The 15348-nt window shown below is 46.3% G+C and overlaps 1 long non-coding RNA gene across 3 annotated transcripts in view; it reads right to left on the bottom strand.

Annotated features, from left to right (window-relative positions):
* LOC124078048 (uncharacterized) overlaps nucleotides 1-15129 on the bottom strand; it is a 30907-nt gene extending 15778 nt beyond the window's left edge. For 2 of the 3 annotated variants that reach the window (XR_006846797.2, XR_006846795.2), the window contains exons 1-2: nucleotides 14385-15129; nucleotides 12694-12828 (exon numbers count right to left, since the gene is read on the bottom strand). This is a non-coding gene — a long non-coding RNA (uncharacterized LOC124078048). The remainder of the gene's footprint in view (nucleotides 1-12693; nucleotides 12829-14384) is intronic. The other variant, XR_006846798.2, reaches the window with a different exon arrangement.
* Nucleotides 15130-15348: the final 219 nt, after the last annotated feature.

A 15348-nucleotide genomic window follows, 5' to 3' on the forward strand; every position in this document is an offset into this window, starting at 1 on the left:
AGCAAACAGGACACAGACACAGACACACACATACACACACACACACACACACACACACCCTTGGAAACAGGATGTGTTATGTGATGCAATTACAGAGACTGCTACAAACGGCACAGATACTGTGCATCCAGCAGTGCTCCAGGCAATGACGTTGAGGTGGGTGGAGAGGCTGTTAAGGGACTGAGGCTCGGCCAGGACGCTGCCTCTCCTCTGGGGGCATGGCCTGTCAGGGGCAATGCCAACCGCTGGCTTTGCTCATAGGGGGTTGAGGTCCCCGCCTCTCTTCCATACCTGACCTCCCTTCCCAGGCTCTGGGAACCCAACTCACTGATCTGTTGTGAGGTTGGCAGGAGGAACCGGGCATACACAGCTCAGCCCCTCCAGGGTCCACACTGGCCCCTTCTGCTCGCCCTGGCTGCGGGGGCCGCAGCTCCACCTGGACCAGCTAGGGGATAAAACGTTGGCCAGCCCACCGTGTGTCCAGGCCCTGCCTTCCAGCGCTGCGTGGTTCACCATCGCCAGCTCTCCACCTCCCCTCTCAAGATTTGGAACTTCAAAAAGGGAAAGAGGTTTTATTTACTTCAAGCAACTGCTGGTAAGGTCACAGGCAGCTGCTTTGCAGTGCACGTTCTAGGGGAATTATCTGTGGTGGCTGAAGTCCCGTTTAGCGATTCTGATGCTCTCCACCCCAATGTCAAGCGATTCTGCCTCTCGCCTGGGCCCCACCCCTGACCAAGGAGCCAATAGCTATGGCGGCAGGATGGGAAGCCCAGGCTGCAAGATGTTTGTCACATACCCGACAGTCGGTAGATGATGGGTAAGTGCTGCTTAATACATTAAATGAATCACTGAACAAAACACCAAGCAATTTGGCTGATACATTGTCAGTACAGGTTAATGCACTCTCTTAAATTAAGTGGATTATGTATCAGGCCCTGTGCATGTGATTTGAACTCTGATCAGACAGCTACCAATACATGTTCCTTCATCAAATATCAATGCAAATAAAAGTTCCTTGGGAGCAAAGGAACAATTTCTCGAGAAGAAAGATCACTTTGCTTCAGAGGAGATGCATGAAGGTAATGACTAGAAAAAAAAGAAGTCATAAAATCTACATGCTCCTCGCACACGGTGCTCTCTCCTGGTACCAAGGACCATCCTTCACTTAAATCAAATTGTTGAAGCCCTAAGCATCCATGAGAATGCCTGGGAATTGTGGGGATGAACATTCAAAGAGTTATTTATTCTGACCTTTCATACAAAGATTAACCAGACCAGATAAAGTAAGGTCCATTTGGAAGGATGTGTATATGTCTGTGCATGTGTGTGTGTGTGTGTGTTTGCACTTATAGACTATCACAAACACACGCGCACACACATTGAGACAGAATTTCAATTTTGCTTTTCCTGAGTATTGATCATTTGGCAGAGTATTTGTATCCTTTCTGTGCCTAATGGAAGGCTGACCTCTGGTAGGAGGGGCCCACAGCTCTGCTGGGGTTGGGGTGGGTTAGGAAAGTCTGGCTCAGGGGTAAAATGTTAGGAGGTGATGACCAGGACTTTTATGGATGGCCTAAAAGAAGTGAGACATGTTATGGAGATATGGAAATAAGCAGTTAATTGCAGGTATATGAAAGGGTTTAATCAGAAGAACGAATTAACTATACAGAGCAGAAATTCAGAGATTAGAACCTAGACTCTGCTATGGAAGGAATCGGGGTGCAGAAAAAGATATGCATTTAAGATTGTTTGTTGCTGCTTAATTTATAATAGGAACAAAAGGTACTTACCTACATGCCCAACAGAGAGACAGAAAATTTCATTGGATTGTTTGCATGAGCCATCATGGTACCTGACCAGAAAGGCAAGATGGTGGAGTGGTTAGGAGTGTGACCTCTTAATCAGATGGTGGGTTTCCAACCTCGACGTCACCACTCATTTGTGATGTTGACCTGAGGAAGTTAGCTTTTGGTGTCCTGTTCCCCTCATCTGTAAAATGGGTAGGATGTTGGCAAGCTACCTCTTAAGATTTTGTGAAGATTAATTTGGTTAGTACAGGTAGTTCTTGAGATTGTCCCTGGCACATGGTGAGTGGTCAGAAATCACTAGCCATTTTATGAAAATGAGAGCCACTAAACAGCATGTTTCAGGAAAACACTCAGTGATAATGGGAAATGGGTACCAGTTCATTTTTTTAAAAAAAACTGACATATGGCTTACATAAAGTCCACAAGTCTTAAACTCACAGCTCAAGGACTTCTTTGCATGTGGAAAATCTGATGTAAGACCCTCTCTGCACACCCACCCAACCTCCTCACCATACATTTATGTTGCCTCTTCCTGAATTTCCTAGCAATGGAATCAAGCTGTGGAGGCTTGTGCGTGGCTTCTTTCACTAAGCTGTGTGTCTTGGGAGTCACTTGCGTCATCCAGAGCAGGGGCTGGTTTTTGTGGCTTCGTAGTCCATCATGTGAATGGAACAGGTTTCTTCATTCTTTCTACTGTGCGTGGGCCCTGAGTCACTTCCCACTGTGGTTAATAGAGATAAGCTACTGGGAACACTTGTCCATGACTTTTGGCAGACACAAACACTTGGATATTATCTGGGGCTGCACTGAGTCCCCACTGCTGCGAATTTATATGTTGAACTCATAACCACGATATCACGGAATGTGCCTGTATTTGGAGACAGGGTTTTTACAGAGGTGATTAAATGAGGCGAGTAGGGTTGGTCTGAATGAAGCATGGCTGGTATTCTTACAAGAAGAGGTCATTTGGACTTTGGGCTTCCAGCCTCCAGAGCTGTGAGGCATTTGCTATGGAGTCCCAGTAAATTAACATAGGCATAAACCTCAGAATAAAATACACAGTACAGATATATATATATATATACATGCATCTGTGTGTGTGTGTGTGTGTGTGTGTGTGTGTGAGATGAGCTCTGGGAGATAATGCTGAACCGCATACAAATCAAATGAAAAATCAGAGAAAATTATTCTCATTTTCCATTTTACATTTTTTTGTGTGCAGGTAGCAGTAAGTACAAATGTATATAAGTAGAAGAAATGATAAACATAGGCACATGATAGAAAAAAAAAACTTCATCCAAAAGTCAACTGTAATTAACAAGGCTCACTTATGTCATATAGAAATAAAATAATTATTTCAATTTTAATGTGCCCTCTCCGGCAATGGGATTATCAGTGATTGGTATGTAATGCTACGTTGTACGCCCGTTTCTGTATTTTCAGATTTTTCCCCACAGCAAGTCTCAGTTACTTTTATCATCAGAGGAGGGAAATGTTCCTCATAAAGAGAAAATCCTGGGAGGAAATGGCAGTAACTTGTGGTCAGCACCCACCTCCAGGTTGCGAGTCTTAGGATTATTGTCATTTTGGTTATCTGTGTTCTCACATAATGTCGTGATCTTGTGCCACCGTTGTAATGCGAGCAGGAGGAAGAGAAGTTCCTCTTACAAAATAGCAGGAAGTAAACCAGAAAGCTGGAAAGAGTGGTCTTACCACATCTCCACCTTTGTTGGCCTGTGACCCTGTAGGACACGATTATCCTATGTGCCAGGGAGAAGGAAAATGCTCCCAGTTGAGCCATGATCCTTGGTCAGCTGGAAATGCACACAAGTCTCAGGGATTCACATTTTTTTTAATGTGAGATAAATGATACCTTAGAACCAACAACATTCAATGGGTAACATCACACCAGCCACAAGAGAAGTGACCGGGTTTCAAAGTCCCGTGCAGGCCTCCCGTCATCGGCAACAGAGGGCACTGAGGCTTCAAAGGGCAATGCAGAGCCCAGACGGAAGGCTGCAGCTGGAGGAGCTGGCCTCCTGGCACTGACCACCAATCCCAGATGACCGAGGGGAAAGGAGTCACCCACTTACTGCACGGTTCCCTTCCTGGAGGACACCCACTGACCGGGCAGGGAACAGTGACGTTTAATTGGCTAATGTCTGGAGAATGCTTTGAAGATGAAAAGTACCAGGTGGGTATCATCACCATACACTTCTTAAGATGATGCATGAGAATAATAATAAAGTTCTCCCCCACTGGGCCTTTCATCCGTGGATTTCAAAGTACTTAGCAAACCTTAATTAACTCTCCCAGCACCTCTATGAAGTAACCATTAATAGCCTCTTGCATTGGATGCAGAGAAAGAGGAGGGTAAGAGACCCATCCAGGCCCTCAGAGTCAGAGAAAAGGCAGAGGATGTCCATTCGCCAGACGGACATGCGTTCACCGCCTCTGTGCCAGGTCACCCCTGCCAGCTCACAAGCTCCAGCTGTGAAGTGTTTGGGATGTTTGCAAAACAGTCGTGAAAGAAAGCCATTATCTAAAGTTGAATTACATCAGCTTGTAACTCAGTAAGTTACACTGAAAACAAAGGCCATCAAAAAAAACTCAAAATTCTTCACTCCTAATTATTTCCCCCACTTTTGACTGCTGTCTGCGCTCTCGAAGTTGTGTTCCTCTAGAGCATCTGTGTGGCGGAAATAGCCGGAGAATGGTGTGTTGCTGCCCTTCAATTTCTAGTCCCCCTTCAAGGGTGTCACAGTGGTGCTTGGGATCCACCCTGGTGAGAGTATTTACACCACAGGAACTGGCAGATGCCATCCATCAGGGTGTAACTGATCACTCTCTTAACCTCTAGACTTATGAAAAAGTGATGGAGAAGACGTTCATAATCGCAGGCCAACATTAAAAGCGTATCGCTTGGATTACACTGTGGACAGAATACAAGTAAAAATGGAAGAAATCACCTTCTAGCTTTCGAAAGCCATTATCTAATTCAGCCAAGAGGTCCCTCATGATGTCATTGCCACGTGGTCGGCATTCCTCAGGACATCTTCACTGTTCCATTGTCATCTTATGTCACAAGTGAAATATCAGTCAGCATTCGTGTCAGAACTGCTTTGCCATACAAGAGGTTGACAAAAATCAATGAGCATGTACTGGCAGAATTTATACTCGATTTGTAAACTGCATGCTGCACACCCCTGATATTATATCTGCACTGTTTATTATTATTTAAGCTTTCTTTCCTGGAAAGCCCATTGTTAAATATTACCAGCACACACTGGGAAATCCATGGATGGGCAGCCTTGGGCCTGTCCCAAGGGAAAAGACAAACTGGTACTTGCCATCCATCCATCAAGTGCAGTGTGAAGGGCTAGGATGGGGCCAGAGGCAGCTGTAGCATGAAACTAATCAGGCTTAGGAAAGCTGAGGGTCATCCCTTACAGAGGAGGGGAAAGCACTATGATCACGTGGCCAGATATGTCCTAACACTGAAAAGGAAGAGGTCTGAATAGTGATGGGAAGACCAGCACCTCTTTCCACTCTGACGCATTCTCTGTGACACGCACAGCCATGAGCGTTGGCATGGCCTTAGCATTCTGGGGATCTGGCCAAGAATTTGAGCTGGGGATGCATTGGGTTCCAGCTCCATGGGGTGTATTTATGAGTTTGCAATCACCATCACATACGGCTAAGTCCATATTTGCTATAACAATGCAGCAATGAATAATCCTAACACCCATGTGCCAATCAGCCCATCACCACGATACTTGAGCACAGAGGTGAGAGATGAGGTGAGCACACCTTATAGTACTTAGCCCTGGACATTGCAGGAAGCGGAGGAGAAACAAGATTTAAAATGTAGGGAGCCAGAAGCTAATCTATGGAAAGTTCTTCCAATTGTCTGTCACGTAAAATTTAAGTGGAGGATGGAATTCTCATCAATACCTAGTCAAAACAGAAATCCTTTCCTCTGCTAATAGGAAAAACTCACTGCTGCCTCCGATACAATTATACATGGATGTGCATCTATTTTATTTTTTATGTGGATCATGTTAATATATCAGAATCCAGTGCTTATAGGGTGTGAACCAGTAACATCATCACATATAAAAAGTAAATATGTATGTGAAGATGCATTCCAACATTTTGAAATCACATTATGATCAACCTGCTAAAGGGAAAGAGTAAACTATTTTCCCTACAGAAAATAACAGCAAAATCATTGTCACGGTGGCACATGCCTGAATCCTCAGCTACATGGGGGACAGAGACAGAAGAACTGAGGTCTTCCTGGGCAGCACAGAGACCCTGTCCCCTCAAAAAAAAATAATTTTTTTTAAAAAACTCAAATCATTGTCATGTGAAGACACACCAGCATATGGAGTCAAAAGATGTTGGAAAAATAAACAGAGGTAAGTCTGGGAATTCATTAATTTAAAAATTTGTATTATTTGCCAGCTTTTTAAAATTTATATTTTATGATTAATCATTCCTTATAAATATTCAGTTTCACAACTAATTTTGTCTTCATCGTTTGCATTCTTTTTCTTGAAAAAGATCCCCTCTCTGATTTGCATAAATTTCTAGCCCTTCAAAACCAGGAGAGTCCCCTGCTGGGGAAACACAGGGATGTGCTTGAGTACTTGGGAAGGTGACGATCCCAGAGAAAGTGTCAGAGAAGATGCCACCCACCCAGAAACAGCACAGAGAAGTGGCACTTACCAGACCCAGGGTAAACCTGGATGATGGGGTGCTGACCTGTGTCTCCTCCACTTCTTTCATCCTCCCTGGAGGTGGGTGGGCCCAGGGCTTGGTCCTGCAGTCCCCCTCCAACCTATGCCCCCCCTCCAGCTGGGAAATGACCAGCTGTGATCATGCTGCACTGGGCAGACACACCACGGCATTGAAATGGCCAGAACTGGCCATCACCCACCGCCGTCCACCGTGGTGAATCAGATTCTTCTGCCTCTGGCAATGTGAGGACTACAAGCCTTCACGCGAGGGCAATGGAAATATGAAAGGACGTCATGATCTACAAAAAGATCATCATGATTAAAAAATACTGGTGTGGGCCTATATTCACTATGGATATTTACACACATTTATTTATATATATATGTGCATTTATACATATACATAATATGAGCACATATATTATATGTCTAATTGTTTTTATTTTTTTGTAAAGAGCATCCCAGACAGATCCCAGGGGCACAGGCTACAGGCTCAGAACCCAACCCACACCCAGGCAACCTCAGCTGAGGCCTGACCTCACCCAAGACTTCCTTCCAACGACTTTCCAAGAACTTCAAAACTTCGGAGTGAAGGAACAGGACTTAAACTTTCCATGAGAATAAAGCCCTGCTATGTGAGGAGGATGGCAGACTTAACCCTGACTCATGAACCAGCAGAAGCCTCCCAGATAACTTGCAGCCATCTGGCCCCCTCCCGAGGCCTTGGCCACAAGCCTCCCAACCCACGCGTCTGGGTGACAGCCCGGTCTTTCAGCGGCTCGGTGGGATGATGGGACAATCTAGTCCACCCAGCTCTGCCCGACTCGTGGACACCAGCTCACTCTGAAGGGCTGTCAGAGCAGTAATTAAGTGGTTCAAGATGCTTTCGAAGCAGCTTTCATCTTAGAAAGCCTGTTCCCAAGACCATGTCCCCCCAAACAAAGAGTTCCCCAGCAAGGAGCAGAGTCCGTCCAGGCCAAGGAACGCTCTGTCCCCACCACAGAGCCCCAGCCAGACGGGGCCCCTCACCCCACTCCCCTTCACAGGAGCAGCTGTTCTCTATACCATAACCCTGTGCCCTTCCTGGCCACCTTTGATTGGCTGAAGGCAGGCCCCTGGCCCAGGCAGGGCCAATCACAGTCCACCCCTCAGAAATGCAGGATGGAACTGAAAAAGACAGCCGGGCTTCCTGGTAGCTGAGGCTGGATGATATCAGTCCATGGCAACCGGGGGGCCTGCTGCAAAGCTCGTCAGGGGAGGGAAGGAAGGAGGCAGCCCAGGCCAGAGCGTCAGAGAAGAGATACCTCAGTGATGCTTTAGTTCCCAATTTCTGGTGACCCTGAGCCACATCAGCTTTCCTGCCCCCTTGCCACTTGGAGGTCAACTCTTCTTTGGATTCCATATTACTCCCCAGTACCCTTCTAGTAAAGACTTTGGTTAAGCTAGCTGAGTTTCAGCAACTACTACATTAATTATCCCAACTATTCTAACCACCCGGGATGCTAAATTGATTCTTTCAAATAGATTTACTGGGCTTCTACCTACATGTATGGTGTGGAATAATGAATTGTGGGCACATGATACCCAAATTCTGAATGTTAACCATCTAAGCTACAGGATCGTTGATATGTGCATCACCCAGAAAGACAATTGGATGAAGCTCAAGTTCTGACCCAAAGTAAAAGATGACTTCCCACAGATTCAGAATTAGAAGTGAACTTCTAAGATCACCCAATCCAGCTCCCATCTGACGCGTGAAACTCCTCGATATCTTCCCCAAAGGATTTCAATCTATTTTCAGAGTGTTCTTTTTATTTATAAAACAGTCTTCTATGTTGAACCAAAATCTGTTTTTCCTGTAACTTCCAACCTCTGCTCTTAATTATATGCCCCAGAGCTCAACAAAATGGATCAAAGTCTTCTTTCACATGATAGCACTTGAAATATTTAAAGTCAAAATACTATTATTACTATTCCCGTTTATTGAGTAATTACTACATGCCAGCACATGGTTATCACTTTTAATCCTCATCACATGCCAAGAAGTAGTTAGCAGGGTGTGGGGTGAATATATTGGGGGCACACGATCGATCCCTCAACACTGAAGGTTAACCATCTAAGCCACAGGACAGCTGCTACGTGCCTCAGTCACCCTGACAGACAACTGGATAAAGCCCAAGTACTAACCCAAGGGAAAAGATGGCAGTGGGCCTTCATTTCACATAGGAGGACATGGAGACAGAGCTGAGGGTAGGCAGGGAAAGGGCTGGATCTGACTGCCGTATGTCACTACCTTCCAACAAGGAATTCCAAAGAATTTAAGAAGTGGCCTTCCAGGTGAGTCTGCACTTACATATGCCATGATAGGGGGGGGCACATACTTCCCTGTTTGTCAGTTTCATTTATTATCTTTAATTATTTGTATATGGCCTCTCTTTGTGCCCTTGTCCTGAGCCCACACTAATGTTACAGGCGGCCTGGAAAAGACGTCAGGAAGGACCATCTCTCTTAGTCCCTTACTGTTTACTCTTCAGAATTCTGTTGCCTCCAGTTTCCTGCAGAGGGGACCTCCCTTTTGTTCACAGTTCCATCTGACCGTCACCACCTTCTGTCCCTATGCTCTTGGATGCCATACACCAGCATGGGTCAATCCCCCGGTCAACACACGGGGAGCACATCCATTTTCTATTGTCACAACAAAATCACCCAACGCCCACTAGGAACAGCCGTAACAGTATCCTGACAGTCCCCTGGGAGCAATTCAGACACAAGGAATAGTCGGTCTCTGTTCCACAGTACCCGATGTCTCCGGCGGGAAGACCTGGAGGCCAGGGCTGCCCTGGCCACCTGGGCCTGAAACCATTAAAAGTTACTGTCACCTGCACATCAGACGGCTATACCCACTGTCAGCAGGGACCTCAGCTAAGCTGTTGGTCTGTACACGGCCTCCTTCTATGTAATCTTTAAATGTGGGCTACTTTAGGCCTCTGCACCACATGGTGGCTGGATTCCAAGAGCCTAATGTGTAAGCAACCCCAGACTGCAAGGTGGAAATCCATGGTGTCTACATACCCTAGCCTCAGAAGTCACATAGCGGTGAACAAAGGTCCTCTCGGGTTTAATGGAGGGGACATGGGCCCCACTACTCAATAGGAGAATCATCACCCATGTAGGAAGAGCATGGGAGATGGCAGATATTTCTTGAAATTGCAATTTTTCATTGGGGAAGAAGGAAGAACGCTTAGCGAGACCCTGCTCTGTACTGTCTCTAAGCCATGTCTAATTTGGAAACACTTCACTCTGAAAAAACCAAAATGACTTCTTCCAGTGCTGTGTAAGGTTTGAGGTAAGAAATCTGCCTAAAACCTAAAGGATCTAACCCTTAGATTCCTCCATGGATTGGGACTCCAAGAAGAGCAAAAGAGAACAGAGAAGCCTGGCGGAAGCAGTAGAAGAAAGACTATTAAGTGGTCTTAGGTGTTTTAAACCCAATATTCCCAGGGCTTGCATATGTAAGACTGTGTTTCCCTGATCCCTTGTTGCTGGGTGGAACCAGGTAACTAGTTAATGCCAAATAATACAAGAAGCAATGGTAGAGCATTTGATTGCCAGTGGGAAGCCCTTCAAAGCTCCCTCTCCTCTTCAATAGTGGCTGGTGACCTTCATAATTATAGCAGCTGTTTTAGTCTGTCCTGTGATGGACATGCAGAGTAAATAAGAAACCAACATTTGTTATTTTAAGCCATTGAGATTTGAGGGGGTATTTGTTACTGCAGCATATTTAGCCTGTCCTGACTGACACAGGAGAAAAGAGAGAGAAGAGACATCCAGGTGTCTCTCCAAGAAGCATTAGGAAAGACAAGAGTAAGAGAGAGTGGGAAAAATAAAGAACATTTTGTTCCATTCCTCCAAGGTATTTGTGACCTTTTCATGGTAAGGCTCTTGTGAATCCCTTCCAGATTTGGCAGGTATATCTAAGGGAATTCAGACCCGTGTTTCCTCTATCATTCCCCATCTCCACTACTTTGCTTTATACCGCATTTCAGCCAGTCTGTTCCCTCTCCCTTGGATCTCATCTGAAGGGTATCCTTGACAAAACAGCCTGCTGCCAGATTCAGGAGGAGCTCTTTCTGACTTCCTCCCCTCACTGAACCCCGCTCTGGCTGCTAACAAAGACCGCTCAGCAACACCCCCTGTCTTGTGCAGGTTGGCCAGGAGGCCAAAGCTTCCTCGGTGCGGTGCATGCCGTGCTGCCCCACCACCTACTCACTGCGCATCACTGGAAGATGCCCGGGTGACAGCAGCAGGCATTCAGGACATTCCTGAAAGTACATCCTGCCAGGCGGGAAGAAGGGCAAGCTTTGTGCGGCTGGCTTCCCAGCGCACAGCACCCCACCAGTGACCAAGGGGCCCTGTGCAGACTATTGTCTCGCCTGATAGAAACGGAGGCCCCGAGTCCTGGCAGAAGCCGCTGGGCTCCATGCCTGGACAGCAGGGGGTGGGCCAGAGCTGCCCCGAGTTCCCCACCCACCATCTGCTGCTCTGGGTTTCTATTGCTGTCTGATTTTTAAAAATACGTTCAAGAGGACAACAAAGCAAACTTGTAGGAAACAATGTGAAGAGTTGGGGGAGAAATATATTTAGAGCCTGGCCAAAAGAAAAAGTGTATTTTTATCATCTTCAGCTCTGTGATCTTATGGTTTTCATCAAACTCTCAAAAGAAGAACAACAAATTGCAACATGATCTTGGTCTCGCTCCTGGAGTCTCTGTTCAGTCCCCTCCACGTCCCCTTGACATCATCCCAAATCCCACCCAGGCTCCAGTCAGACCTGAAGCCTCCTGTGTGGATGGCAGCCTTTCTATGTAGCCATCCACCATCTTTGGAAACATTCCGTATATGTGGGTGATTTCCCCCTTCAGTGGACTTCATCTTCCAAAGGTAGAAGCCAGAAACATCCTTCCCCATACTGCTTTGCTGCAGCGGCAAAGTCATGTGACCTGGGCTCAGCCAATCAGAAACATCTTTGTGGGACACAACTTGAAGGCTGACTCACATGGGGCAAGACGCAGAACCCACTAAGTTAAGGATGGCTGTGTCAGCATGTGGCTTCCAGTGTGGACATCAAGCTTCCAGAGGTAGAGGCTATGGCAGCAGTGGGGTCCCAGGCTCTGCCTGGGTTTGTCCTAAACACAAGGTCAAGGTGTCACAGTCATTTGGACACTGCATCAGGCTGCAGAGACTTCAAGTTCAGTTTAAGCCAGGGGAATAATGGCAGAAATAAGACAAGCTATTTCTAGGCAGGGCCAGCAATTATCTCCCATGCAATCTTCTATATTCTCACTTCCCCACTTCCAACATGGCAGAGCTGTGGAATGGGAAGATCCTGTATCCCTGAGTGAGTGCTTCGAGGAGCCACGAGGTGGGGAGACTTATGGAGACACATCAAACTTTAATATTAGCAGAAAGGGATTTACTGTGTTAAGCCATTGACATTTCAAAGGCTATTTTGTTACTGCAGCTTAGCTCATCCTATTCTAGCTAACTCGCAGTTGCACAGAGAGCTGAAGAATGATTAGGGGTTAAATATACAGAGAAGAGGTGGAAGCATTCTAGGCAGAGGGAATGGCCCTAAAGAAGGACAAAAACTTGGAAAAGGGCCACAAGGGGGTGGACAGCATGAGGCTGGGGGTGGTTCAAGATAAGACTGCAGATGTTGATGGGTCAGACCGTGCAATCTATGTTTTGGCCAAGCAAAGGAGTTGGGTCAGCAGGATTCATGCTTGCTCACATTCTCCCTGCCCATAGATCCTGGCTGGGGTCCTGTTTGTTTTCTAGCCAGAGACCCTGGAGTTCCTCATTGTTGGCCTCCCTTGCTCTGTGAGGCTGAGGCCCTAAGAAGAAGTTGTACTTTTCCATTCTACAGTATGCTGCCCACATCAAAGCCCATGAAGCCACAGGCATTTTGGGAGTCGTGGGTCAGATGTTTAATTATTCTAATCTAGAAGTCTATTCTCCTCACACTGCCAAGAACAGAGAGTTCCTTTTGAAAAATAGGGTAGTTCCTTGGAAGGGTTGAGTCTCATCTTTGAGCTAGAGTCTGAGATCCGCCCAGCTTGAAAATACACAGATGCCACCACTCACCCACAACACGGTCGAGGGAGAGAGGATGGTCTTCGTTTCTTTTTTGTTTGTTTTGTTGTTTGTTTGTCTTTAATAAAAGTCCCCTTTAAAACAGCGAGGCATGCGTGGTCACATATTTCCAAACAACTTGTTGATCTGACAAAATCAGATAAAGAAATTACTGTAAAAATATTGCCTCGTCTACAAAGCTCAGGACATATTTTTTTTTTCCTTTTTTAGCCCTTTTTTTTTTTCAATTTTAATCTTTGAGTAAGATAATGAAAGAGGAAACTTGAAACCCCATTTCCATTGATGTTCAGGCACACAACTGCAGGATTTAAGAACCAAAGGAGATCAAAGGGAACTGGGCCCATTCTGATAAAAAATTATAGCGATGTGGGCAGAGGTGTAAGGTGCACTTGGAAACTGAAGGCAAGGAGTTGTTAACGTGCCTTCACTGGGGCCGAGCACAGAAAGAAATGTGCCTGAGATTCCGAGGGATTAATTAGGAGTGTGGCTAGTAATGTTTCAGCAGCTGCCCACATAGTCAGTGGACACCTCCCCAGATGAGGAGGCTTCACCCCCAACATCAGTGTCAGAAAGGAAAAATGGGTGGTGGTGACAATTCTCCTGCTCTGAAATTTTAAGCCACTAGGGTCATTAAATCTGTTCTTGTTGGGGTTGGGGGCAAGAGACTGGGATAATCCAAGTTGGAGAATGAATCGGTGGCAGGGAGACATTTCCTGGCAGCTCTTCCTGGGTCTCCTCTACAGTTTTCTCAGTAAAACGGATATTCCCGTGGATTTCCATGCTCCCTCCACCTGCCAGTCCTCGCTGGGCCAGAAGGAGGCCATCAGGCAGGTGTAGCAAAGCAGGTGGAAACAAATGGAAAAAATCCCACCTGGGTGGTCCCTCTAAATACAATTAGCAGCTACATAAATCTGGTGCTGATATTAAGACCTGATTCTGGGTATTAAATAGCAGAGATGCGGACGCTCCAGACTGCAGCCCTAATCCTTTCCTCTAAGTCGATGCCAATTTAGCAAGCAGGAGGTTGAGAAGCCTAGGGAACCGTTTTCATCCGAAACGAGTCATTGCAAATGAAAACACACCCCCCTGGATGCTACTTTTGACGTGAAAGTGGATTCCTCAAATGCCAAGTGATTTTAGCATTAGCTTAATTCAGATATAACCAGAAGGTGAATTAACTTCAAAAAGACTGGAGAGAAGCCTATCCGAAAGCTTGGCATCCCTGGTCTTTACCACCCTAATGGGAATAACAATAGTAAGTTAAGAACTAGAGCTTTCTTAGCCAGGATCAGGTCAGACCCTGCAGTACGAGCTTTATGTATAAGGTGGCATTTTCTTCTTATCACAACCCAGTGAGGAAGGGACTTTATTTCCCCCATTTTCAGAGGAGGAAACAGAAAGACTAGGAGAGGGTAAATAGCTGCGCACATGGCAGAGCCGTGACTTGAACCCCAGCCTCTCTGACCGCTCTGCCCCTGAATTCCCAGTCCATAGTCTCAATCAGCTGCCCACCTGCCGCTCAGGAGGTGGTTAATCAAGTTTCCAACAATCAAGATTGTAATAATCGAATGGACAGACGGACGGCAGAATTGACTAATGATTCTAGGGCCCGTGGCCTTGTTCAGACCTTGAAAGGGAAACTTAAGAAAAATAACCACCTTGCTCTCGTGTACCTAACGTACCTGCAGTAGATGAACCAGTAAGAGAGGCAGGGTTTCTACCTCGGCAGGAAATCGTAGTCCAAACCCTAAAACAATCCATTCTCCCAGCGTGCGCTTGCTTCTCCACATCTGGAAAACGCGTCCGTAGTAAAACGCCTGGTGATTTAATGGCCTCTCTTAGTTCCAGTGGCATTGCACAGCTGCCCTACGTGGTGCTGCAGCTTAATGGCAGGTGCAGAGCCCTGCTTGGCTCACCCACCTCTACGAGGGACGCACGTTCATCCCGTTCAGATAAGGGAAGGAAGAATCAAGGTGGGAAACCACGGGCTAATTCCATGCAGGTCCTGAGTGATGGACTCGGGATCTGAATCTCTGTCATTTCAAACTTGTCCTCTTGACTAGGACCACAGCAGCCACTCCCAGCGTGACCCGCGTCTCCCCCAGTCATTTCTCCTCCTGCCCCCACTTCCGTAAGCCTCCAGCGTCCAACATCCTTGCCAGAAACCCGAGTCTCTCTTGTCTTGAGGTTCGGCTGACCCACATCTTGCAGTCATCAAATCCAATGGACCCTGATTCCATCATTGCTACCAGTGCTTTGGTTCACATCTTCTAATAATGGTCTACAGGAATGTCAGGAAATTACCGTCAAGAGCGTTGGAGACGTTAAAATAGCACTTTGTGTGAAAACCACGGGTAGCATAGCCAAAGGATTGCTGCAGCACATTTAAAATCCATCATGGGCAGGAGGGGAGAAAGTCGAATACACCCTGCTTTCCTGACTCGAAGTCTTGCCTCCACCCCCGCTGAAACACCCTCCCACATCTCTTATGGCCATGAAAATCCATACAACCTTTTGGGGGAAAAAATTTGGCCATATATCAAGAGCCATAAAAATGTTCATCCCCTTTGACCTAGTAATCCCACTCCTTGGGAATTTATCCCAGGGAAATAATTCAAACTAAGAGGAAAAACAAAACAAAACAAA

Source organism: Marmota monax, unplaced genomic scaffold, assembly GCF_021218885.2.
Source record: "Marmota monax isolate L192 unplaced genomic scaffold, Marmota_monax_Labrador192_F-V1.1 WCK01_AAM20220418_F8-fsc00173, whole genome shotgun sequence".
NCBI lineage: Eukaryota > Metazoa > Chordata > Mammalia > Rodentia > Sciuridae > Marmota > Marmota monax.